This window comes from Pinus tabuliformis, chromosome 2_1 (genome assembly GCF_031772625.1).
Source record: "Pinus tabuliformis cultivar Carrire ecotype Pingquan chromosome 2_1, CPIR1, whole genome shotgun sequence".
Lineage (NCBI taxonomy): Eukaryota > Viridiplantae > Streptophyta > Pinopsida > Pinales > Pinaceae > Pinus > Pinus tabuliformis.
The window spans coordinates 160,354,535-160,381,528 of record NC_142299.1 but is presented as its reverse complement, the minus strand read 5'-3'; positions in this window follow the sequence as shown (position 1 = coordinate 160,381,528).

The window sequence follows — 26,994 nt, the reverse complement described above, 5'->3', positions numbered from 1 at the left end:
AGCGACAATGGTGGAGAGTATGTCTCCCAATAGTTTAAGGACTTCTACACTGCAGAAGGAATTAAACGGGAGTTGACGGCACCCCATAACCCACAATAGAATGGGGTGGATGAAAGGAAGAACAGATCGATTGTGGGAGTGGCTTGAGTGATGTTGCATGACCAAATCCAACCACTACATTTGTGACTAAGACATGCAATACATAAGTATACTTGCATAACAGAAGCCCGCACTGTATACTGGGAATGAAGACACCTATGGAGGCCTTTTTCGGGAAGTGACCATATGTGAGTCACTTCCAAATCTTTGGATCATCAGTTTACTATCATGTGACCAAAGATGCCTGGAAGAAGCTAGATCCAACAAATGATTTGGGAATACTTGTGGGGTATGTAGAAATTTTGAATAATTTAACACATATTCAATGGAGATTATCCTGATCATGTACTATTGCAGAAAACATACACAATACATAAGCTCCTCTACGTTGATCATCAATATAGCAACATCAATAACAATAAAACATCAAGAGCATTCACACATTAACACAGTATGTATCCCGGGGAAAGCATCTCGCTAAAAACCCCAACTATCTGTATATTAATGATTGAGTCATGTAACATTACACAGCATAATACTTCTCACAAGTATCTCCACCTCTGTTACACACAATACAACTCAGATCTGATCTCCAAATCGCTTCCACTGCTTGCCTGCCTCCACTGCTCAATACCTGCTCAAGAACTGATGAGAATGGCTCACCAAACTCGTTTTTCACCTGCAAAATAGTCACTCACTCTTTTTTGGACGTGAGCACAAGCTATAATGTGGGCAAATACGTGAGAAAACTCATTGGCATACTCAATCCCTTGATTGTGCAAGATCTGGTGCACAACTATAGTCACAACTGATAGCAATATGATTCTCTACCACCTGTCCCTGTTGAACTGAACATGCACTGACATGCAACTGAGTTAACTGATGTATTCATTAGTTATATTATGAGTTAATAACTTGTGAATTAATTAATAACTAATTCACCCAACTCATCTCTAGTCTATTTTCCAGTTAGACTAAATACAACCAGTTTAACAAAGCTAAACTGAACACAACTCCATCAACTCCACAATCAACTCCACCAAACTCAACTGATTGAGTTCTAACTGAAGTCATGCATGCAACAACTCAACTGACTCATAAGAAAAGCATATTTCCTTCTGACAGCTGCATGTGCCACCTCTGTAGCTCAAACTGAAGTGCTCCAAGAGAATAAGATTAAGTTTATAGTCCAAATATTATTGTGAGATAATAATATTTGACTTTTCTATTTTTGATAGCCAGTCTAAAAATAGACTTTGATCACTCACACTGTGATCACTCACACTTTCATCAAAAATAGAAGTCCATCTATTTTTTCCCAACTTGATCAATCATCCATAAACAGCAACGTGCAATCCATAGACATGATCCATATGTCTAAAAATAGACATAGTCTAAAAATAGACTTTCGCCAAAAATAGCCTGTGGGCCCACTTAGTGAAGGCAACTCTTTTCACTAAGCTCCATCATCTTGTTGCAATCTCAACGCTCCCTCTCGACAAGATATGGATTACCAGCAACCACTATCCTGCCTCGGTGGTACTCGAATTTGCTCCTGGTGAGAGCCTTCGTCAGAATATCAGCATCTTGATCCTCCGTTGGAATGTACGAAAGTAACATGATCCTCCGCTGCACACAATCTCTGATATGATGGTACCTGATGTCAATATGTTTAGATCTATCATGAAATACAGGATTAACTGAGAGTTTAATGCAACTCTGGTTATCACAGTAAATCACAGTAGGATCCAAATGAGAACCGAACAAACCAACTAGGATCTTCCTCATCCATATAGCCTCGCATGCAGCCAAACTTGCTGCCATATACTTGGCCTCCGCTGAACTGAGTGCCACAGATCTCTATTTCCTGCTGTACCAAGAAACTGTTGTCGATCCAATATTGAAGACCCCTCCTGATGTGCTCTTTATGTCTGTTGGGCTCCCTGCCCAATCTGCATCCTTGAAGCCACATAGCTTCACCTCATCCTCCTGTCTGTACCACAAACCATATCCCGATGTGCCTCTCAAGTAGCGCAATACATGCTTGCCCGCCTTCCAGAAGAGTTTGGTAGGATTAACCATAGCTTGTGAAAGCTAGTTAACTGCATATCATATATCAGGTCGTGTACTGACCAAATACATCAGCGACCCCACCAGCTGTCGATAAACAGTGGCATCCACTTCTTCTCCCGAAGTGGCATCCTCCTTCCTCCAACCTCCAGGAAGAGGAGTATCAACAGGCTTGCAGCCATGCATGTTGAACTTCTCCAGTATCTCCCGAGCATACTTGCCCTGAGAAACAAACAGTCCACCACTGTGCTGCCATATTTCCAATCCCAGGAAATAGTGAAGGAGGCCCAAATCCTTCATCTCAAACTCTGTAGCAAGATCCTTCTTGCATGACAGTATCAACAGCTCATCACCCGTTAGAATCAAATCATCAACATACAGTACAATGATAAGCAACTTACCTGTTGGATACCTATACCAATAGGTTTCATATTTCATGATTGGCAAGAGAAAGGCCAAATATGCTCTGCTTTGAGTTCACAAAGATCCCATATTTCCTAGAAAGCAAGAGGTGGGTAAAGCGTTTCAAGTATTGAGGACCTTATTTCAATTTTGTGGATGATTCAACAGTCTAATCTGGATCATGCCATGTTTCAATTTTGAGTTATAGAATAGAGAAAGAAGTCTGTCCAAACTGCTTAATCTTGGCAGACAAGTAGTTTAGGTAGAGGAGTAAAGGTTCCCAACAGCTTAATCTGGGACCTTGGAAGAAATAAGGTTAGAAGTAGATAGAAAAGAAAAAAAGAAAAAGCCAAAGAAAAGAAAAGGCAAGTAAGGGTTTGCAAGTCCAAATGCACCCTCTAAGGAGAAACAAAAAATGCTAGGAAAATAGCTGGGTAGGCAGTTGTGGTTGCAGAAAGGATATTTTCACCACTACTCATATGTCAAGAGGTGTTTTGCCAAGGCAAAAAATCTGTCGGTGGACAAAGTGGTTAATTCCATCAAATTACAGCAAGGAGCATAACTAACCTCCCTCTTCCCCTCTATTCCATTACTAACACTCCCTTTCTTTAGCTGAGATTTATGAAGAGAGATCATGGTTTTATGGTGGTTCTAGTTCATTCAGAATCCACATTTCTTGTCTAAGATATTTTCATTTTGATCTACTCTCAAAACCAAGTCAATTTCAGATAAACTCAGTAAAATCCCCTTCATTTGCTCCCTTCATTCATATTAACCTCTAATTCTACTATATAGCTCCCCTATTTTACCCCTTCCCCTAATAATACTAACACTATGGTGTATAAAGCCCCAAATCTTATAAATACTCCCTCCCCTTGGCATTATAGCCATATATTCTTCAAAAGGGACCAAAATGACATCTGGTCACTTTGGTGAACCTGTTCCATCCCATTCCCCCTTGCTGCAAGTCAAATTGCTCCTTAAACCATCATTTGCATTGAAAAAACCCTTATAAAACCCTCTTCCGCCTTTAAATCCTTTGCAAAAACTACCAAAGCCAAAAAACCCGCCTCTGGCGCATTTCCAAAGGTTAGCGCATTGTTTGTTTTAAATAAAAAACATTGAAAAACCAATAAAAAAACCCTCTACCCAAAGTTTTCCGCCCGCATACAACTCGAGCATCTTGCTGCTCCGCCCACCGTCGGATCGAGGCCCGAAGATCCGACGATCCACGTTAATATCGGAGCGGCCCCCACTGCTGTCCTTTACCGCCCGAGAAGGTGACGTTGCGTCACGTCAGTACCTCTCCACGCGTCAAACGCTAAAGCCTCTCGGAGCAAGGCCTGACACATTCGGCGTCGTACCTAAACCGCCCCGAGAAACCGTAGCGGTTAACCTTAACCGTAACCGCTACGGTCCTAACCGCCAACTATTTTTCGCCAACGAATCGCCACGTCACATCCACCTGTACTCGCTCCCGCTATTCGTCCACCTGGCCGCTGACATGGCTGCCACCTCATCGCCCCCTTGGACCAATGGTCTACCGCCACGTCACCCGATGACGTCAGCTGACGTCACCTCACCTTGACCCACCAATGACGTCATGCTGACGTCATCACTAAAAAGCGCCAAAATGGTAAAAAAGTCTATATTTACCCAAAAAACCGTGTTTTTCCCACTTTTCTCTCCTGTCGCTATTGTTCTTTCTGCATGACCGTTTACGTTCGAATTTCCGCCAACCTGCTGAGTTAACCCGGGCGACCTCCTCAGCATCAACCGTGCACACCTGCGCAACCTCTGTTCGTCAATTAACAGGTATTTACCATTGTTCTGCCCTCCATACGACTGTTATTGAAATTTAAGTTGCTCAGAAGGCTTAAGACACCTTGAAACTACATTTACACCGCCCATTTCCCTCTGCACGTCCACCATTGTAACTGTGAAGTCCAAAAAGCACCAGCCGAGCCATAATACCTGTAAATTCGCCCAGAAAGCAACACTCACTGCGTATTCTCGGCTAATTCCTAGTTGGTCTCAATTTACCTGCTAAAAGAGGACATAGTCAGACCTTAGAAAAGCTCTGCTCCCAAAACAAACAGTATTCCAACTGCTGTTGTGTAAATCCCCCTCTGGTATCTAAATACAAACTGTCTTTACAGAGAATCACCTCTATTCTGTGTTGCTTCCATTTTGACTATTCACCTACAATTGTTGCACTTTGAAGAACTATGGAGACTCCTATTGCTCTAAATATCAAGCCCCTCAATGCTCCTCACCAGGAATTAGCATGGAAAGCCCTGGGAGACATGGATTACCAAATGCTGGACTGGTTCCCTATGGGAACCAAATACAATATCCAGATGATGAATGAGTTAAAAGCCCAGCACCTGAGTGGGGCAGACATCTTGGGAATTTGGGACTCAAATTTGCCCATCTACAACCTTCCCCAAGTAAATCCTATGCCAGAACTGATCTACAGCTGCCAGGAATGTTATGACCCAAACCAAAGAGCTGTCATCAGCCCCACAGGCTCAATCCTGTTCCAGATTACCCCAGAGAGTATAAATGGAATGCTGCACTTCCAATCTGCCAAGCAATTGACCCCCCTCTTTATGCAGAATTTGATAAACAAAGGGACCAAGCTGTCAAATGACCAAATCATTAAAATCAATCAGTTGTTTGTAAGACCAGGCTCTGAATCAGTCAGAACCCCTCCTATTGGGTATCACTACTTGAATGATTTGGGCAGGATGTTAGTGGATTTAACCAGTTATGTCCTAGGATTCAGGGGGATGGAGGATGTGGATGATAGCCTAATGGCAATGCTGTCTATATTCTCTCCTGGTAAACCCCCAGCTGTACATTATGACTATGCAACCTACATTGCAGATAAAATCCATGAGCAGTTTATGAACTTGAGGAGGGAAAGACTATTCAGGTATACTTCATATATATACCACCTATTCTTGTTCTATCAGCCAGCCACCTTCTCTGTTCCTTTGAAGCCACTCAATGCCCAGGGAATTCCAAGGTCAGTTGTGTTCTGGACTTCTGTTTTTCATCATACCTCTGTATCACCTTACACATACACTGAGTTCATTGACTTATTCATTTATCCAGTCATGACAGTATTGCATGGTACTCCTCCTCCTAGACTAACTGATGACATGAGAAGAATTCTCCATTTGAATAAGTCCTACAGCATTGGTAATTGGTACTTCTACCAAAACCACACAGTCATCAGGATATATGGCTGTGAGTTGAACCCATTTAGGTTGCCAAGGTATGTCCCCATGAGGCTTTTTGCCTTGGAATATTTCAGACAGTTTGGGAACTCAGACTATCTTCATTTTCAGAGCAACAACAAGAAGTCACAGTTGAAGGTAAGGAACCAGCTGGGTCCTTTCCTATATAACAGAAAAGAAGAGGGATGGAAAGAGGCAAACACTATCCTGGAAGGCCTCAGACTGCAAACCAGCTTTGAATGGATACCCTATGACCCCAATCATGCTATCTCCCTCAGGAGGATTAGATACAAATTGGGTAGCTATGCACACAAGAGACAACCCGAGATTGAACAGTATGCCAATGCATCAAATTGGGAAGAGGGTACCCTAGAGGAGGAAATTACTAATGAAGAGTTACTTGAGAGAGAGGCTAGAAATATGCAAAAGGAAGCTGACTTGGAAACTTGTGGACAGGTGCCCCTCTCCTACAAAAAGCAACTTGGAGCAGCTGCTACATCATCAACAGCACAGCAGCAAACTGCCGAGAAAGCACCACAGACAGCAAGCAAGGATAAAGGGAAGCAGGTGGAACAGCCACCTCCATTGACAGAAGAACAAGTGGACACATTGCTACAGCAGCAAGAAGAGATGGAGCAGCAGGAACTTGGGCAGCAACAAGAAGAAGAACAGTTTAGTGAACAGCAGCCCTTGCAGCAAGAAAAAGTGATGAATGCTCCAAGCTCCACGGAGCAACAGGCTCAGACAGTGGTGCCTCCTAGGGCAGAAACTATTGTTGACACCTCGGTCCTCCAAACCCCACAAAAGGAGGACTTGACCAGGAAAAGGGATAGAGAGACTCCCCTGACTTCATCCATCAATCGGGGAGAGAAAAGACAAAGACTAAATGACTCTCAAGAGGATGACATAGCAGTGAGGCAAGCAATGGGCATGAGCCCACCCAGTGGAGAAGTTTCAGCCAGTTCATCTCAGCATGAACATGATAGAACTATAGGAGGAGAGGTCAGCTCCTCCAGCCAGCACAGAGAAGGACAGTCCAGCATCAAACAGCAATTTATTGACATTAAGAGGAGGAGTGATCCTATTAAAGTACAGTTGTACAATCATTTGCTGAACCTGGCTCCCACCAATCAGCAAAGACTCATGTCTGCCTTTGATGTAAGTGAAGGCAAGATGATCATGAGTCACTTCATGCCCACAACGCTGCATCCTCAAACTACCTCGGATTACCTAAGAAACAACATGGAGGTGCTGGCCAAAGACATACACCCTATGGATAAGATTGAATTACATAAACAAACTGGTGAAATGGTGTATGCCTCCTTGGCAAATGAGACATTGGAGAACTACAAATTGAAGAGCAGCCTTGATAATACAGCCTCTCAGCTGGAATTGGAGAGAGCATCATCACAAGCCAAGGACAACAGGATCAAGTCCTTGGAAGAGGTAATTATAGAAATAGGACATGATCCTAAAGATGTCAAAGGTATCCAAGAACTCCTGAAGCTAAGGGATGCAGACATGGCGGCCTTAAGAAAGAAAATCAAGCTCCCAGCTACCATCCATCTGCAAACAGACGAGGTTGCCCAGCAAAGGCAGGAAAAGGATGCTACAGACCTACTGATATCCCTGTACAAGGAGCTGGTTCGAACTCAAGACCAGCTAGGACAATCAGAAGCTGCAAAGGCAGCACTACAAACAGCAATGAAGCAAAAAGAAGAGGGCCAACCCTCCCAGCCTCCTCCTGTGATAATCAACCTTGAGGAAGTCCAGCCAACGACTACTCCTCCTCCTCAACAGGCAGGGTCTACAGTGCCATCCACAGCAACAACTACACCAACAACAGAGCCAACTCCTACTCTGGATATGCAGAAGCTGCAAGCTGAGATCCAAGTTCTTGAATCCCAAATGAAAGAGCTTGATGAAGTCAAGAAAACTTTGGCTAAGGTAAATGAAAAGTTTGACAAGAGCAAGCAGAATGAGGCAGCAAAGGAGAAAGAGATAAAAGCTCTAAAAAAGAGAATAGCTGAACTAGAAAAAGAGCTTGCACTAGAAAAAGTAACAGCAGAATTGAAAGCAGTCCTCTGGGGCAACATTGGGCGGTCCATCACCAATCAATGGCAGTATATTGAGACTATGGATGAGCAAATAGTACTCATCACCAAGGCAAACAAGGAAATACACAGAGCCAGAGCAAGCCTTGGCCACATGCCAGATGCTGCCAGCAGAATGATCAATGTTTTAAATAACAAAACTAGCTCTCAACTAGCTACCATGGGAATTACTAACAGGACTGAAACAATCTCAGTAGTTAAAAGAGTCTTGACACTAAGAAGTCTAGTTGGAACTCTGGAGAGGAGGACACAGGATATGCAGACCGAGATCAACAAGTTCCTGGACAGATTTGTGGCATTGAAGAACAGAGGCCTCCCCAGCATTTTAAGCAGTGTAGGAAGACTGCTCACCCTAGAAAATTACAACAAAAGGATTGATGCCCATGCAGTAGCACAGATTGCAAAACAGCCCAGTACCTCAACAGACACAGGGCCAGCATCAGGGCAGAATCTGTATGATAGGGTGGATAACTTGTTTTTTATTATGAATGAAATTGATCATCTGTTTGATACACCACCAAATTTCTTTAAGTATACTGAAGCAGATGAGACTATGGGGGCAATCATAAATCATCAATTGCCCACACAGGAAGTATGGAGGAATTTGACACAGATAATTTTATCAGGCCAGAACCTGTAGCGCTAATTTTCTCCAGTATATGAGCAGTCATGCACAGGCACAATTTTGATGAATAAAATCTACAAGGAAGAGGCAGATGCTGAGCCAACTCAGCAGAGCTATTTACTCACCACAGCAGCAGTCACAATCACAGGTGACAACCCAAAATACAGCGTACAAGCCATAAAGTCGGGTTCTCCAGCATTTAATCAAAGTATCTCAACCGACTCAGCAGATCCCAAAGGCCAAAATATCTTCTGACAGAACATTAAGGCGCCTTTATTTTGTATTCAATGCTGTAATAAATTTCTGATAATAATATCTCAAAGTTGGTGAGAATATTAAGTCTGAGATAACTCAGAACTCAGATATTTTTGTAAAAATCGCAAGTATATATTCACCCCTGGCAGAAGCTCAGGGGGTTGTTGTTATTTTCCTTTTGGAAGTCTCACTTGCTGTAAAATTCTCAGAGAAGTAATGCAAAGGGAGAATGGAATTTCCGAAGCTTGGTGTATTTGATGCGTTGTGATGAATGGTGAATGTTGCAGGATTCCAGAATGTTTCATAAAACAATAAGTTTTCTTAAATCTCTGTGTTACATGTTTTCGAGTCTTTTGTTCTCTTTTATTGTCTAAATGTTTAAACTTAATAGCAAAGTAGAAGAATAGTTCAGGATTTAATCATTGATTACCCTGAACTCAATCTGAGCTATTATCCATGTTTTTCTTCAGATACAGTGAATGAAGTGTAATTCTTAATTGCTGCACTTTAAAACTATATCTTTTACAGTGATAGACATCCCCAGGGATTCAAGTTTTGCTCCTGAGGCATCTATCTGTTTCTCATACCTAGTTTGGTGGAAATACTCGAATACTTTAGTGAAAATTCTTAATTGCTTTCACTGGTTTTTTCACCTGTTCGTGTTATAAAACAAAAATTTCGTTGTATGAAGCATCCAAATGGCCCTGTAAGTTTCACCAGTTCACCTCAAGGTTTCTAGACACCTATACAGCCACATACTCCATTGCCCAATGATATTTGACTCTTTGAAAATTACATCATAAGACCTAAAAGAAACTCTTCAACCAAAACATAAACAAAACCTGTGCATAATAGCTAGCCTAAAACCCTATCATAAACAGTTACAAATCATAAAGAGAGAGCCCTCTCTGATCACAGTTTGGCTAGAAACAGTGATCCAAAGATTGGTTAGTGGTTACCCCGGCCGTATTCCCTTGGGAGTCATAGGGAACAACCTGGGTGTTAACATAATTGGCGACTCCACTGGGGAATCTTAAAGATTTTTCAATTACTATCTATCTTCCAAAGCTACCATCAAGCCTGAACTAGCCAAGAGGCCTTAGGACTGTTTCTGTGCCACAGGAACAGCTTTAGGGAAGAGCTGATTAGGGAATCTTCATCCTAGCTTTGAAACATATATAGCCATTCCAAAATTTTCATCCAGTCCTTGCATATATAAACTTCTTGTACAAATTCAAAAGAATATTTAGAAGCTGGCTCCCAAAAGAAATCCAAGGCACACTAGGGCAAACCCTGACCCTAATCAACCTATCATTGTTGATAATCCAAATATCATTCCAAAGAACATTAGGAGACAGCAAAAGCAGGAGAAGCCTGCCGATTCAGATATAATTTCAGAACAGCCTATCTGCATTCCCACACCCTGCAAAGTTCTGTTCCGGTCCACCCCTAGTTCCCCTAGTTCATCATCAACACCTCAAAGCCCTCCTCTCCCATCTTCACCATCTGCACATACTCTTTCAACCAGTTCCCCGCTTATTACCCATACCATTAACCCTGTCACACCTATAATCCCTGTGGTCCTATTTATTCCTGTCAACCCCATAAATCCCATAAACATGGCCAACAGGTATGCACCTCTGCAGATACCAGCTAATGCTCCAGCTCTACCCCAAGATTACCAAACCAAAATCTCATTTTTTGACTCCCATGGCCCTTTGACAGCTGTCCAGCATGCTAAGAAGATGCAAGACCACTTTGAGACCTATGAAATAGATGATGACAGTGTCAGGATGAGAATTTTTGTTCAAAGCTTAACTGGGGATGTCAGAACTTGGTTTAGATCCCTGAATGCAAATTCCATTGCAACCCCTGAGGTCCTGTACCAAGAGTTTACCAACAGATGGGAGAAGAAGAAAGATCCTCTACACATACTCGGTGAATATAACACTATTAAAAGAGGTCCCCAAGAAACAGTTTTGGAATATTGTGCTAGGTTTAACAATGTATATAATGCTATCCCCCAGAACTTAAGACCCCCTCCTGATTTGGCCCTGTATAACTTCCCTGACGGTTTTGACTCTGATATGGCCTATCAGCTGAAAGAAAGAGATCCCCCAACCCTTGCAGAAGCTCAAAGAGTTGCAGTCACTGTAGAGGCCAACCTAATTGCCAAGAGAAACAGGGCAAAGCTGGAAAAGAAGGCTGGCTTCAGAGAAGAGCCCTCAGGTTTTGATCAAAAGTTGGATGCAATACTAAACAGCATGAAGAGACTGGGTGAAAGGGTGGAATCAGTTGAAAGAAAATCATCATGGGAGACATCACAAAGCAACCCTCCTAGAAACCCAAATTTTAGGAGAACTCAGAACCCAAACATAGGAAAAACAAGTGCTGACCAAGATATCAGACCCCCTTTTCAAGAAAACTATGCAGAAACCTCCACAGCCAATCAGCTCAATGAAGATCCCGAAATTAACTTAATGGGTCTGGATGGTAAAAGCCATGTATTCTTAACACAAGAAGACCATGAGGAGGATGAAAGCAAAACATTCCAAACTAAATCAGGAGAATCCTTTGACTTTAAACAAGGATATGATACTGCTGTCTATGAAGTCCATAAACAATACAAACTAAGGAGTAGGACTGTAAATGTAAATCAGCCTGAAAAGGTAAAGGAGAAACAACAGTCCAAAGAAACCATGGTCACTGAACCTAATGACAACACAAACGTGCCTACAAAAGAAGTAGTGGTTGAGGAGGTTACTGAACTACTGTCCCCACTACAACAGCCCATGGCAACCTCGTCCTCCCACCCAAATCCGAACATTACCCCTCAAGACATGAGTATGAGGGGCAGGTTTCGAAATCAAGATGAAATCCAACAAGAAGATTTAGTGAACAAAGAAAAGACTGCTATCCGTGACTCTAAAATCCAAGTTGACAAACCTTTTGACCTAGGTACAGAGATTGGCAAGTTAAAGATAGCAATCCCCCTCTCAGAGCTAGCCAAGCATGACATATACAAGCAACAGATAAAGAAATCCCTACAGCTCACCAATAGCAAAGATGATGTAAATGTGCTAGATGACACTCCAGAATTACTGTTTGGCCCAGAGGTAGATGGAAAATCAGAAGTCACAGGGGTTTTACCGTTTTATGTCAGCCTGCATGTTCATGATAAAATACTGCATAATGCAATGTTCGACTCAGGCGCCTCTCACAACCTTATGCCAAAAGCAGTCATGGAAAGATTGAACTTGGATATAACAAGGCCATACAAAGACCTGTTTTCCTTTGATTCTAGTCAAGTCAAATGTTTAGGCCTAATAAAAGATTTATGTGTGTCTCTGGTTCAATATCCCAACAAGACTATTCTAATGGATGTTGTAGTTGCTGATATCCCACCCAAATATGGGATGCTGTTATCAAGATCATGGGGAGCCAAGCTCCAAGGATCCCTGCAATTAGACATGTCATATGCAACTATTTCTGTCTTTGGGCAACCAAAAAGACTTTATAGGGAAACACTCATGAAGTATATGGTCAGCAGTGAAGAAAAGCCTCAAAATTTTCCAATATATGTTGTCCATTCGGACATAGACTCCTTCATCCTCTTCAATGACAGCACAAACCTCTCAAACAATGACATTAGGACCGAAGCACTCATACAAGAACAAAACATTGATCAGACAAGTAGCACCTGCCAAACATCAATCAGCCCAACAATACACATTAACCCTCCTCTAGTCGTTAAAGATTGTCAAACAAATGATAAAGCTGTCCTAGAAAACAAATGGGGGAAGGAACCCCAACTCCTGCTCACATTGCCATCCCATGAACAGAACTTTAAATCTTCTGTTCAGCAAGATATCCTGTGGGTCCTAGAATTTGATGGCTCAGTTAACAAGTTAGGGGCAGGAGCTGGAGTGTGGATATATAACAAAGAGAAAGGCTATGCAGAAGGCAGGGCTTACAGATTGAATTTTAGGTGCACTAACAACATGGCAGAATATGAAGCTCTCTTGCTGGGCCTAAAGCTAGCAAAATCACTACAAGCTCCTAAACTCTCCATCATGGGAGACTCTGATCTAGTCATTCAACAGGTGAAAGGACAGTTTGTCACCAATGACAAAAGATTGAGGTCCTACAGATCTGCTGTAATTGAAATATTAGAAACCTTCTCTGAGTTTGTTATCACAAAAATTTCAAGGGGCCACAATCTCCATGCACACAGCTTGGCAACATTTGCCAGCACCTTCAAATTCCCATTAGAACCCAATAATTGTTTCACAGCCGAGGTCAAATACAGACCCTCTATTCCAAACAATGTTAAAGAATGGCAAGTATTTGAGGATGACATGCAAATAAACAATTTCTTGACCTTGCAACAAGAGTTCATAGGATTAAATATTGATCTTGATGGAGCAAGTCAATCACAAATACTTGAGGAAGCAAGTCCATCACAAATACAGTTTCAACAGTCTGCTCACCCAATGTCACCTAGAACAGCAAAACAATTACTGAGTCCAACCATTTTCGACAATGAAAACATTCAGCAAATTCACCAAATTGACTGTAAAGAGGTGAGCAACGCTGAAGATGAAATCATACAACTCAAAGACAATTTCCTTCCAGCAGGCCTTACCCCACTAGAGGACATTTTTGACTCAAATGATGTCCCCAGGAAACCAAAGATGCAGCCATTAGATGCAACAATTGAAGAATGTAACATTGGTACCACTGACAAGCCTAAAATAATAAAACTATCTGCTGCTTTGCCCCCTGATCAAAAACCCAAATATATTGACCTCTTTAAAGAGTTTCAAGATGTTTTTGCTTGGGGTTATGAGGATCTAAAGTCCTATGATACCTCTGTTATCCAGCATACCATTCCCCTCAAGCCTAATCAAAAACCATTCAAACAGAAATTGAGAAGAATCAATCCTGTGCTCCTTCCTTCCATTGAAAAAGAATTACAGAAAATGTTCAAAGCTGGTATCATAGCACCAATCAGATTCTCTGAATGGATTTCAAATTTGGTCCCTACAAGAAAGAAAACTGGTGAGATTAGACTTTGTGTAGACTTAAGGAATTTGAATCAAGTATCACTCAAAGATAACTACCCTCTACCCAAAATGGATCACATTCTTCAAAGAGTAGTAGGGGCTTCGAGAATATCATTGCTTGATGGTTTCTCAGGTTTCAATCAAATCCTGGTACACCCTGATGATCAGGACAAAACTGCATTTACAACCCCATGGGGAACTTTCAAGTATGTGAAAATGCCCTTTGGATTGAAAAACGCAGGGGCAACATTTCAGAGAGCAATGGACATTGCTTTTGCAAAAGAGATTCATGACTTCTTGGTCATTTACTTAGATGATCTTACACCCTTTTCAAAATCTGACCAAGAACACTTGAAACATTTGAGACAGATTTTCATAACATGCAGAAAATATGGCATTTAAACCCCAAGAAGTCATTATTTGGCTTAGAAGAAGGGAAACTCTTAGGACACATTATTTCAAAAGATGGCATAAGAATTGATCCAGATAGGATACAAGCTATCCTACAAATGCCTCATCCCAGGAATGTCAAGGAGTTGCAAGGATTCTTAGGGAAAATCAACTTTTTAAGAAGGTTTATCCCTAATTTAGCAGAATTAATCAGATTACTAAACAATATGCTAAAGAAAGATTCAAAGGTCAAATGGACTGTTGAAGCAAAACAAGCCTTTGAAAGCATAAAATTGGCCTTGACTCAAACCCCAGTGTTAACCAACCCACAGTTTGACAGAGACTTTATCATTTTCTCCTTTGCCTCCCAACATACTATTGCTGCTGTTTTATTACAGAAAGATGACCACGGGAGTGAGAAACCTATTGCTTTTTTCAGCAGAGCTCTCAGAGATGCCCCTCTAAAGTACCAAATTATGGAGAAACAAGCCTATGCTTTGATCAAAGCTATTAAAGACTTTAGGATTTACATCCTTTACTCCCATGTTGTGGCTTATGTACCAAGTCCTATTGTCAAAGACATTCTCACCCAAGAAAACTTAGAGGGCAGGAGAGGAAAATGGATTGCCAATATACTAGAATTTGACATTGAAATAAAACCCACAAAGCTAATAAAAGGGCAAGGTTTGGCCAAATTAATGACAGAAGCAAATTTCCAAGCCTTAGATATCAACCAACTGGACAGTGGAACAGAGCTGGCGACTCCAAAGATCAATGTAGCCTTTGAACAATCTCCTTGGTACTCTGATATCTGTTATGTGTTACAAAACCTGTGTGCTCCCCCAGGGCTGTCCAGAACTAAGTGTAGGTTCCTAAAAATGAAAACATCTAGATTTTGTGTGATAGATGGAAACTTACTTTGGAAAAACCATGAAGGTATATTACTGCACTGTCTAATAGAGAATGAAACTAACAAAATCATGCAAGATTTCCATGCTGGAGATTGCGGTGGACATTTGTACTGGAAGTCCACTGTGGACAAGATATTGAGGGCTGGGTATTACTGGCCCATTATGTTCTCTGATGTTAAGAAATTTACAGCCTCATGCCACAAATGCCAACTGTTTGAAGGCAAAAGACAGTTGCTGCCACTCCCTTTGAAGCCCATTGCAACAGAGAGACCTTTCCAACAATGGGGCTTGGATTTCATTGGGGAAATTCATCCCTCATCTTCAGGGCAACACAGATGGATTCTGACAGCAACAGACTACTTCACCAAGTGGATTGAAGCTGCCCCATGCAGACAAGCAAATGATTCAGCAATCATTCAGTTTTTGGAAAACAATATACTGGCTAGATTTGGCTGCCCGGACAAAATAATAACAGACAATGCTGCTGCCTTCAGATCCAAGAAAATGGTGAACTTCTGCCATAAATTTCACATTACTTTGGGCCATTCTACAGCTTACTACCCTCAAGGAAATGGCCTTGCTGAATCATCAAACAAAAGTTTAATAAATATCATAAAGAAAGTACTGGAAGAGAACAAAAAGAACTGGCATAAGAAACTAGTAAATGCTTTATGGGCAGACAGACTGACAACTAAAAGATCAATTGGGACCAGCCCATATGAGTTAGTCTATGGATTAGAGGCCAGATTTCCTTCATCACTAGGAGTGCCGGTTATGAAACTTCTGCAAGAAAGCCAAGCAGAGCCAAATGACATGCAAAGAAGGATTAACCAGATAATTTGTTTACAACAGACCAGAGAACAAGTTTTCAGCAGAGTGCAGATACTACAAGAGAAACTGAAAAAGGCCTTTGATAGAAGAACCAAAGCAGAAGATTTCAATGTAGGGGACAAAGTTTTAAAGTGGGATGCAAGAAGAGAAGAGAAAGGGAAACATGGAAAGTTTGACTCTTTATGGAAAGGACCATTTGCTGTCCAAGCAGTGCAAGGTATTAACACCTACTTCCTCAAAAGTTTGACTGAAACTGACTTGGATGAAGGTCCTGTCAATGGCAGGATGCTGAAGCACTACTTTGACTGTTCACTATGAGTGGAATCCAAGGATTCATTGTATATATGCAGATGTACATATTGTTTTCTGTTTTAGATTGTAAAAGCAGTTTTCCCAACTGATTCACCAACCAGCTAGAGGCAAGTAGAATCAGAGGTCTTCCAAAAAAAAAGCACACAATTTTGACACATTTTTGCAGCAAATTTCAAAGACTGGGATGGGCAGTCAAAGAACAAGGCAATCTGACCTGCTGTTCTTGGTCTTTCAGAAGAAAAACCATCCCCATGTGGAGCCACTGTTGGATACCTATACCAATAGGTTTCATATTTCATGATTGGCAAGAGAAAGGCCAAATATGCTCTGCTTTGAGTTCACAAAGATCCCATATTTCCTAGAAAGCAAGAGGTGGGTAAAGCGTTTCAAGTATTGAGGACCTTATTTCAATTTTGTGGATGATTCAACAGTCTAATCTGGATCATGCCATGTTTCAATTTTGAGTTATAGAATAGAGAAAGAAGTCTGTCCAAACTGCTTAATCTTGGCAGACAAGTAGTTTAGGTAGAGGAGTAAAGGTTCCCAACAGCTTAATCTGGGACCTTGGAAGAAATAAGGTTAGAAGTAGATAGAAAAGAAAAAAAGAAAAAGCCAAAGAAAAGAAAAGGCAAGTAAGGGTTTGCAAGTCCAAATGCACCCTCTAAGGAGAAACAAAAAATGCTAGGAAAATAGCTGGGTAGGCAGTTGTGGTTGCAGAAAGGATATTTTCACCACTACTCATATATCAAGAGGTGTTTTGCCAAGGCAAAAAATCTGTCAATGGACAAAGTGGTTAATTCCATCAAATTACAGCAAGGAGCATAACTAACCTCCCTCTTCCCCTCTATTCCATTACTAACACTCCCTTTCTTTAGCTGAGATTTATGAAGAGAGATCATGGTTTTATGGTGGTTCTAGTTCATTCAGAATCCACATTTCTTGTCTAAGATCTTTTCATTTTGATCTACTCTCAAAACCAAGTCAATTTCAGATAAACTCAGTAAAATCCCCTTCATTTGCTCCCTTCATTCATATTAACCTCTAATTTTACTATATAGCTCCCCTATTTTACCCCTTCCCCTAATAATACTAACACTATGGTGTATAAAGCCCCAAATCTTATAAATACTCCCTCCCCTTGGCATTATAGCCATATATTCTTCAAAAGGGACCAAAATGACATCTGGTCACTTTGGTGAACCTGTTCCATCCCATTCCCCCTTGCTGCAAGTCAAATTGCTCCTTAAACCACCATTTGCATTGAAAAAACCCTTATAAAACCCTCTTCCGCCTTTAAATCCTTTGCAAAAACTACCAAAGCCAAAAACCCGCCTCTGGCGCATTTCCAAAGGTTAGCGCATTGTTTGTTTTAAATAAAAAACATTGAAAAACCAATAAAAAACCCTCTACCCAAAGTTTTCCGCCCGCATACAACCCGAGCATCTTCCTGCTCCGCCCACCGTCGGATCAAGCCCCGAAGATCCGACGATCCACGTTGATATCGGAGCGGCCCCCACTGCTGTCCTTTACCGCCCGAGAAGGTGACGTTGCGTCACGTCAGTACCTCTCCACGCGTCAAACGCTAAAGCCTCTCGGAGCAAGGCCTGACACATTCGGCGTCGTACCTAAACCGCCCCGAGAAACCGTAGCGGTTAACCTTAACCGTAACCGCTACGGTCCTAACCGCCAACTGTTTTCCGCCAACGAATCGCCACGTCACATCCACCTGTACTCGCTCCCGCTATTCGTCCACCTGGCCGCTGACATGGCTGCCACCTCATCGCCCCTTGGACCAATAGTCTACCGCCACGTCACCCGATGACGTCAGCTGACGTCACCTCACCTTGACCCACCAATGACGTCATGCTGACGTCATCACTAAAAAGCGCCAAAATGGTAAAAAAGTCTATATTTACCCAAAAACCGTGTTTTTCCCACTTTTCTCTCCTGTCGCTATTGTTCTTTCTGCATGACCGTTTACGTTCGAATTTCCGCCAACCTGCTGAGTTAACCCGGGCGACCTCCTCAGCATCAACCGTGCACACCTGCGCAACCTCTGTTCGTCAATTAACAGGTATTTACCATTGTTCTGCCCTCCATACGACTGTTATTGAAATTTAAGTTGCTCAGAAGGCTTAAGACACCTTGAAACTACATTTACACCGCCCATTTCCCTCTGCACGTCCACCATTGTAACTGTGAAGTCCAAAAAGCACCAGCCGAGCCATAATACCTGTAATTCGCCCAGAAAGCAACACTCACTGCGTATTCTCGGCTAATTCCTAGTTGGTCTCAATTTACCCGCTAAAAGAGGACATAGTCAGACCTTAGAAAAGCTCTGCTCCTAAAAACAAACAGTATTTCAACTGCTGTTGTGTAAATCCCCCTCTGGTATCTAAATACAAACTGTCTTTATAGAGAATCACCTCTATTCTGTGTTGCTTCCATTTTGACTATTCACCTACAATTGTTGCACTTTGAAGAACTATGGAGACTCCTATTGCTCTAAATATCAAGCCCCTCAATGCTCCTCACCAGGAATTAGCATGGAAAGCCCTGGGAGACATGGATTACCAAATGCTGGACTGGTTCCCTATGGGAACCAAATACAATATCCAGATGATGAATGAGTTAAAAGCCCAGCACCTGAGTGGGGCAGACATCTTGGGAATTTGGGACTCAAATTTGCCCATCTACAACCTTCCCCAAGTAAATCCTATGCCAGAACTGATCTACAGCTGCCAGGAATGTTATGACCCAAACCAAAGAGCTGTCATCAGCCCCACAGGCTCAATCCTGTTCCAGATTACCCCAGAGAGTATAAATGGAATGCTGCACTTCCAACTGCCAAGCAATTGACCCCCTCTTTATGCAGAATTTGATAAACAAAGGGACCAAGCTGTCAAATGACCAAATCATTAAAATCAATCAGTTGTTTGTAAGACCAGGCTCTGAATCAGTCAGAACCCCTCCTATTGGGTATCACTACTTGAATGATTTGGGCAGGATGTTAGTGGATTTAATCAGTTATGTCCTAGGATTCAGGGGGATGGAGGATGTGGATGATAGCCTAATGGCAATGCTGTCTATATTCTCTCCTGGTAAACCCCCAGCTGTACATTATGACTATGCAACCTACATTGCAGATAAAATCCATGAGCAGTTTATGAACTTGAGGAGGGAAAGACTATTCAGGTATACTTCATATATATACCACCTATTCTTGTTCTATCAGCCAGCCACCTTCTCTGTTCCTTTGAAGCCACTCAATGCCCAGGGAATTCCAAGGTCAGTTGTGTTCTGGACTTCTGTTTTTCATCATACCTCTGTATCACCTTACACATACACTGAGTTTATTGACTTATTCATTTATCCAGTCATGACAGTATTGCATGGTACTCCTCCTCCTAGACTAACTGATGACATGAGAAGAATTCTCCATTTGAATAAGTCCTACAGCATTGGTAATTGGTACTTCTACCAAAACCACACAGTCATCAGGATATATGGCTGTGAGTTGAACCCATTTAGGTTGCCAAGGTATGTCCCCATGAGGCTTTTTGCCTTGGAATATTTCAGACAGTTTGGGAACTCAGACTATCTTCATTTTCAGAGCAACAACAAGAAGTCACAGTTGAAGGTAAGGAACCAGCTGGGTCCTTTCCTATATAACAGAAAAGAAGAGGGATGGAAAGAGGCAAACACTATCCTGGAAGGCCTCAGACTGCAAACCAGCTTTGAATGGATACCCTATGACCCCAATCATGCTATCTCCCTCAGGAGGATTAGATACAAATTGGGTAGCTATGCACACAAGAGACAACCCGAGATTGAACAGTATGCCAATGCATCAAATTGGGAAGAGGGTACCCTAGAGGAGGAAATTACTAATGAAGAGTTACTTGAGAGAGAGGCTAGAAATATGCAAAAGGAAGCTGACTTGGAAACTTGTGGACAGGTGCCCCTCTCCTACAAAAAGCAACTTGGAGCAGCTGCTACATCATCAACAGCACAGCAGCAAACTGCCGAGAAAGCACCACAGACAGCAAGCAAGGATAAAGGGAAGCAGGTGGAACAGCCACCTCCATTGACAGAAGAACAAGTGGACACATTGCTACAGCAGCAAGAAGAGATGGAGCAGCAGGAACTTGGGCAGCAACAAGAAGAGGAACAGTTTAGTGAACAGCAGCCCTTGCAGCAAGAAAAAGTGATGAATGCTCCAAGCTCCACTGAGCAACAGGCTCAGACAGTGGTGCCTCCTAGGGCAGAAACTATTGTTGATACCTCGGTCCTCCAAACCCCACAAAAGGAGGACTTAACCAGGAAAAGGGATAGAGAGACTCCCCTGACTTCATCCATCAATCGGGGAGAGAAAAGACAAAGACTAAATGACTCTCAAGAGGATGACATAGCAGTGAGGCAAGCAATGGGCATGGGCCCACCCAGCGGAGAAGTTTCAGCCAGTTCATTTCAGCATGAACATGATAGAACTATAGGAGGAGAGGTCAGCTCCTCCAGCCAGCACAGAGAAGGACAGTCCAGCATCAAACAGCAATTTATTGACATTAAGAGGAGGAGTGATCCTATTAAAGTACAGCTGTACAATCATTTGCTGAACCTGGCTCCCACCAATCAGCAAAGACTCATGTCTGCCTTTGATGTAAGTGAAGGCAAGATGATCATGAGTCACTTCATGCCCACAACGCTGCATCCTCAAACTACCTCGGATTACCTAAGAACCAACATGGAGGTGCTGGCCAAAGACATACACCCTATGGATAAGATTGAATTACATAAACAAACTGGTGAAATGGTGTATGCCTCCTTGGCAGATGAGACATTGGAGAACTACAAATTGAAGAGCAGCCTTGATAATACAGCCTCTCAGCTGGAATTGGAGAGAGCATCATCACAAGCCAAGGACAACAGGATCAAGTCCTTGGAAGAGGTAATTATAGAAATAGGACATGATCCTAAAGATGTCAAAGGTATCCAAGAACTCCTGAAGCTAAGGGATGCAGACATGGCGGCCTTAAGAAAGAAAATCAAGCTCCCAGCTACCATCCATCCGCAAACAGACGAGGTTGCCCAGCAAAGGCAGGAAAAGGATGCTACAGACCTACTGATATCCCTGTACAAGGAGCTGGTTCGAACTCAAGACCAGCTAGGACAATCAGAAGCTGCAAAGGCAGCACTACAAACAGCAATGAAGCAAAGAGAAGAGGGCCAACCCTCCCAGCCTCCTCCTGTGATAATTAATCTTGAGGAAGTCCCTCCAACAACTACTCCTCCTCCTCACAGGCAGGGCCTACAGCACCATCTACAGCAACAACTACACCAACAACAGGACAACTCCAGTCTGGATATGCAGAAGCTGCAAGCTGAGATCCAAGTTCTTGAATCCAAATGAAAGAGCTTGATGAAGTCAAGAAAACTTTGGCCAAGGTGAATGAAAAATTTGACAAAAGCAAGCAGAATGAGGCAGCAAAGGAGAAAGAGATAAAAGCTCTAAAAAAGAGAATAGCTGAACTAGAAAAAGAGCTTGCACTAGAAAAAGTAACAGCAGAATTGAAAGCAGTCCTCTGGGGCAACATTGGGCGGTCCATCACCAATCAATGGCAGTATATTGAGACTATGGATGAGCAAATAGTACTCATCACCAAGGCAAACAAGGAAATACACAGAGCCAGAGCAAGCCTTGGCCACATGCCAGATGCTGCCAGCAGAATGATCAATGTTTTAAATAACAAAACTAGCTCTCAACTAGCTACCATGGGAATTACTAACAGGACTGAAACAATCTCAGTAGTTAAAAGAGTCCTGACACTAAGAAGTCTAGTTGGAACGCTGGAGAGGAGGACACAGGATATGCAGACCGAGATCAACAAGTTCCTGGACAGATTTGTGGCATTGCAGAACAGAGGCCTCCCAGCATTTTAAGCAGTGTAGGAAGACTGCTCACCCTAGAAAATTACAACAAAAGGATTGATGCCCATGCAGTAGCACAGATTGCAAAACAGCCCAGTACCTCAACAGACACAGGGCCAGCATCAGGGCAGAATCTGTATGATAGGGTGGATAACTTGTTTTTTATCATGAATGAAATTGATCATCTGTTTGATACACCACCAAATTTCTTTAAGTATACTGAAGCAGATGAGACTATGGGGGCAATCATAAATCATCAATTGCCCACACAGGAAGTATGGAGGAATTTGACACAGATAATTTTATCAGGCCAGAACCTGTAGCGCTAATTTTCTCCAGTATATGAGCAGTCATGCACAGGCACAATTTTGATGAATAAAATCTACAAGGAAGAGGCAGATGCTGAGCCAACTCAGCAGAGCTATTTACTCACCACAGCAGCAGTCACAATCACAGGTGACAACCCAAAATACAGCGTACAAGCCATAAAGTCGGGTTCTCCAGCATTTAATCAAAGTATCTCAACCGACTCAGCAGATCCCAAAGGCCAAAATATCTTCTGACAGAACATTAAGGCGCCTTTATTTTGTATTCAATGCTGTAATAAATTTCTGATAATAATATCTCAAAGTTGGTGAGAATATTAAGTCTGAGATAACTCAGGACTCAGATATTTTTGTAAAAATCGCAAGTATATATTCACCCCTGGCAGAAGCTCAGGGGTTGTTGTTATTTTCCTTTTGGAAGTCTCACTTGCTGTAAAATTCTCAGAGAAGTAATGCAAAGGGAGAATGGAATTTCCGAAGCTTGGTGTATTTGATGCGTTGTGATGAATGGTGAATGTTGCAGGATTCCAGAGTGTTTCATAAAACAATAAGTTTTCTTAAATCTCTGTGTTACATGTTTTCGAGTCTTTTGTTCTCTTTTATTGTCTAAATGTTTAAACTTAATAGCAAAGTAGAAGAATAGTTCAGGATTTAATCACTGATTACCCTGAACTCAATCTGAGCTATTATCCATGTTTTTCTTCAGATACAGTGAATGAAGTGTAATTCTTAATTGCTGCACTTTAAAACTATATCTTTTACAGTGATAGACATCCCCAGGGATTCAAGTTTTGCTCCTGAGGCATCTATCTTTTTCTCCTAGTTTGGTGGAAATACTCGAATACTTTAGTGAAAATTCTTAATTGCTTTCACTGGTTTTTTCACCTGTTCGTGTTATAAATCAAAAATTTGTTCTATGAAGTATCCAAATGGCCCTGTAAGTTTCACCAGTTCACCTCAAGGTTTCTAGACACCTATACAGCCACAGACTCCATTGCCCAATGATATTTGACTCTTTGAAAATTACATCATAAGACCTAAAAGAAACTCTTCAACCAAAACATAAACAAAACCTGTGCATAATAGCTAGCCTAAAACCCTATCATAAACAGTTACAAATCATAAAGAGAGAGCCCTCTCTGATCACAGTTTGGCTAGAAACAGTGATCCAAAGATTGGTTAGTGGTTACCCCGGCCGTATTCCCTTGGGAGTCATAGGGAACAACCTGGGTGTTAACATAATTGGCGACTCCACTGGGGAATCTTAAAGTTTTTCAATTACTATCTATCTTCCAAAGCTACCATCAAGCATGACTAGCCAGAGGCCTTAGGACTGTTTCTGTGCACAGGAACAGCTTTAGGGAAGAGCTGATTAGGGAATCTTCATCCTAGCTTTGAAACATATATAGCCATTCCAAAATTTTCATCCAGTCCTTGCATTATATAAACTTCTTGTACAAATTCAAAAGAATATTTAGAAGCTGGCTCCCAAAAGAAATCAAGGCACACTAGGGCAAAACCTGACCTAATCAACCTATCATTGTTGATAATCCAAATATCATTCCAAGAAACATTAGGAGACAGCAAAAGCAGGAGAAGCCTGCCGATTCAGATATAATTTCAGAACAGCCTATCTGCATTCCCACACCCTGCAAAGTTCTGTTCCGGTCCACCCCTAGTTCCCCTAGTTCATCATCAAACCTCAAAGCCCTCCTCTCCATCTTCACCATCTGCACATACTCTTTCAACCAGTTCCCCGCTTGTTACCCATACATTAACCCTGTCTACACCTATAATCCCTGTTGTCCCATTTATTCCTGTCAACCCCATAATTCCCATAAACATGGCCAACAGGTATGCACCTCTGCAGATACCAGCTAATGCTCCAGCTCTACCCCAAGATTACCAAACCAAAATCTCATTTTTGACTCCCATGGCCCTTTGACAGCTGTCCAGCATGCTAAGAAGATGCAAGACCACTTTGAGACCTATGAAATAGATGATGACAGTGTCAGGATGAGAATTTTGTTCAAAGCTTAACTGGGGATGTCAGAACTTGGTTTAGATCCCTGAATGCAAATTCCATTGCACCCCTGAGGTCCTGTACCAAGAGTTACCAACAGATGGGAGAAGAAGAAAGATCCTCTACACATACTCGGTGAATATCACTATTAAAAGAGGTCCCCAAGAACAGTTTTGGAATATTGTGCTAGGTTTAACAATGTATATAATGCTATCCCCCAGAACTTAAGACCCCCTCCTGATTTGGCCCTGTATAACTTCCCTGACGGTTTTGACTCTGATATGGCCTATCAGCTGAAAGAAAGAGATCCCCCACCTTGCAGAAGCTCAAAGAGTTGCAGTCACTGTAGAGGCCAACCTAATTGCCAAGAGAAACAGGGCAAAGCTGGAAAAGAAGGCTGGCTTCAGAGAAGAGCCTCAGGTTTTGATCAAAAGTTGGATGCAATACTAAACAGCATGAAGAGACTGGGTGAAAGGGTGGAATCAGTTGAAAGAAAATCATCATGGAGACATCACAAAGCAACCCTCCTAGAAACCCAATTTTAGGAGAACTCAGAACCCAAACATAGGAAAAACAAGTGCTGACCAAGATATCAGACCCCTTTTCAAGAAAACTATGCAGAAACCTCCACAGCAATCAGCTCAATGAAGATCCCGAAATTAACTTAATGGGTCTGGATGGTAAAAGCCATGTATTCTTAACACAAGAAGACCATGAGGAGGATGAAAGCAAAACATTCCAAAATAAATCAGGAGAATCCTTTGACTTTAAACAAGGATATGATACTGCTGTCTATGAAGTCCATAAACAATACAAACTAAGGGAGTAGGACTGTAAATGTAAATCAGCCTGAAAAGGTAAAGGAGAAACAACAGTCCAAAGAAACACATGGTCACTGACCTAATGACAACACAAACGTGCTACAAAAGAAGTAGTGGTTGAGGAGGTTACTGAACTACTGTCCCCACTACAACAGCCCATGGCAACCTCGTCCTCCCACCCAATTCCGAAACATTACCCCTCAAGACATGAGTATGAGGGGCAGGTTTCAAATCAAGATGAAATCCAACAAGAAGATTTAGTGAACAAAGAAAAGACTGCTATCCGTGACTCTAAAATCCAAGTTGACAAACCTTTTGACCTTGGTACAGAGATTGGCAAGTTAAAGATAGCAATCCCCCTCTCAGAGCTAGCCAAGCATGACATATATAAGCAACAGATAAAGAAATCCTACAGCTCACCAATAGCAAGATGATGTAAATGTGCTAGATGACATCCAGAATTTACTATTTGGCCAGAGGTAGATGGAAATCAGAAGTCACAGGGGTTTTACCGTTTTATGTCAGCCTGCATGTTCATGATAAAATACTGCATAATGCATTGTTCGACTCAGGCGCCTTCACACAACCTTATGCCAAAGCAGTCATGGAAAGATTGAACTTGGATATAACAAGGCCATACAAAGACCTGTTTTCCTTGATTCCAGTCAAGTCAAATGTTTAGGCCTAATAAAAGATTTATGTGTGTCTCTGGTTCAATTATCCAACAAGACTATTCTAATGGATGTTGTAGTTGCTGATATCCCACCCAAATATGGGATGATGTTATCAAGATCATGGGAGCCAAGCTCCAAGGATCCCTGCAATTAGACATGTCATATGCAACTATTTCTGTCTTTGGGCAACCAAAAAGACTTTATAGGGAAACACTCATGAAGTATATGGTCTGGTAGCAGTGAAGAAAAGCCTCAAAATTTTCCAATATATGATGTGTCCATTCGGACATAGACTCCTCATCCTCTTCAATGACATCACAAGCCTCTCAAACAATGACATTAGGACCGAAGCACTCATACAAGAACAAAACATTGATCAGACAAGTAGCACCTGCCAAACATCAATCAGCCCAACAATACACATTAAACCCTCCTCTAGTTGTTAAAGATTGTCAAAAAAGTGATAATGCTGTCCTAGAAAACAAATGGGGGATAGGAACCCCCAACTCCTGCTCACATTTCCATCCCAATGAACAGAACTTTAAAATCTTCTGTTCAGCAAGATATTTGTGGGGTCCTAGAATTTGATGGCTCAGTTACAAGTTAGGGGCAGGAGCTGGAGTGTGGATATTTAACAAAGAGAAAGGCTATGCAGAAGGCAGGCTTACAGATTGAATTTTAGGTGCACTAACAACATGGCAGAAATATGAAGCTCTCTTGCTGGGCCTAAAGCTAGCAAAATCACTACAAGCTCCTAAGTCTCTCCATATTGGAGACTCTGATCTAGTCATTCAAAGGTGAAAGGACAGTTTGTCACCAATGACAAAGATTGAGGTCCTACAGATCTGCTGTAATTGAAATATTAGAAACCTTCTCTGAGTTTGTTATCACAAAAATTTCAA